This window comes from Triticum aestivum, chromosome 7B, assembly GCF_018294505.1.
Source record: "Triticum aestivum cultivar Chinese Spring chromosome 7B, IWGSC CS RefSeq v2.1, whole genome shotgun sequence".
NCBI classification, from domain to species: Eukaryota; Viridiplantae; Streptophyta; class Magnoliopsida; order Poales; family Poaceae; genus Triticum; species Triticum aestivum.
The window spans coordinates 601,913,191-601,913,896 of record NC_057813.1 but is presented as its reverse complement, the minus strand read 5'-3'; positions in this window follow the sequence as shown (position 1 = coordinate 601,913,896).

Here is a 706-nt window from a genome sequence, read left to right as displayed (position 1 = left end):
CCTCTCCCCCTCGCAGTCTCGCACTCACCTCCTCTCCCCCAACCCCTTTTTGACGAAAAACAGCATTGTGCTGATTTCATTCATTAAGATAGGATGGGACACCCCAAGAAATACAGGTCAAGGTTCAGGACGGCTGAAAGCCAGAAAGGGGAAGGACCCCTCTCCTTCACCGCTCTCTCTCCACTCGTCTCTCCCAAGTCCGGCGGATGGGCAACAACGACCAGGCCAGCGAATCCGCAACGGGGCGGCGGCGACCTGGTCTATGGGATGGGCGGCGGCGACCTGATCTGGTAGGGGACGCGGCGACCCGATCTGCTAGGAGACGGCGGCGACCCGATCTGCCATTGTCGGCGGCGACTTGGTCTGGTAGGCGACGGCGATGAGCTGAGGTGCCAGGGACGGCAACGACCTGATCTGACGTGGGCTACAACAGTGACGAGCACTACTTCTGGGACCTGATCTATGGGATGGACATGGGTTGTTCTTGTTGTGAACCTATCTCGAGGTCAACAGCAAGAGTGTTGTTGCGCTTCATCTGTGAGCAAATTTCCTTGATTGTTTGCTCGTTGATGATTTTTTACCCATGTTTTTGTCCTCTCAATAGCAGAAGTCATTGCAAACATTCAATTGAAAGTACAATTCGATGTAAATGCTTCTGAAAATTCCAATAATATATTTCTAGAAATATAAAGATTTTATACTTGTT